Source organism: Mus pahari, chromosome 8 (assembly GCF_900095145.1).
Source record: "Mus pahari chromosome 8, PAHARI_EIJ_v1.1, whole genome shotgun sequence".
In the NCBI taxonomy this organism is placed as follows: Eukaryota; Metazoa; Chordata; class Mammalia; order Rodentia; family Muridae; genus Mus; species Mus pahari.
Genome location: NC_034597.1, coordinates 101,394,573 through 101,395,100, shown reverse-complemented (window position 1 = coordinate 101,395,100; position 528 = coordinate 101,394,573).

Below are 528 nucleotides of genomic sequence, written 5' to 3'. Positions count from 1 at the left end.
CTGTCTAAATATGCACATATATCATTAGTGAACTATGAACTTTCTCATAAGGACTGACAATACTTCCTTCAAAGTGACAACAGCGCCTGTCAAAAACTCCAATACCAGATCTCCTCTTGAGTTATTGAGACTCAGAACCGTGCAGTGTATTGCTGCTGCCATTTATTACCCCTCAGGGGTTAAAGGTTAGTCCACATTGCTAAAGACAGCACATTTTAGAATTAGGTCCCAGAATCCTCTGACTTAAAAGTGAAATGAATGCTTCTTTTCTGAGGACTAGCATCTATGAAGCTACGTACAAACTACCAGAGGAGGGAGGCAACCAACAGACCTACCAAGCTATGATATCTAAAAACCACAACACAGAGAACAGCTCAATAATCCAAACAGTACAATAATGGCATGCATACCTTGGTTACAACCAACTTTTTCTTCTCCTTCTCCTTCTCCTTCTCCTTCTCCTTCTCCTTCTCCTTCTCCTTCTCCTTCTCCTTCTCCTTCTCCTTCTCCTTCTCCTTCTCCTTCTCC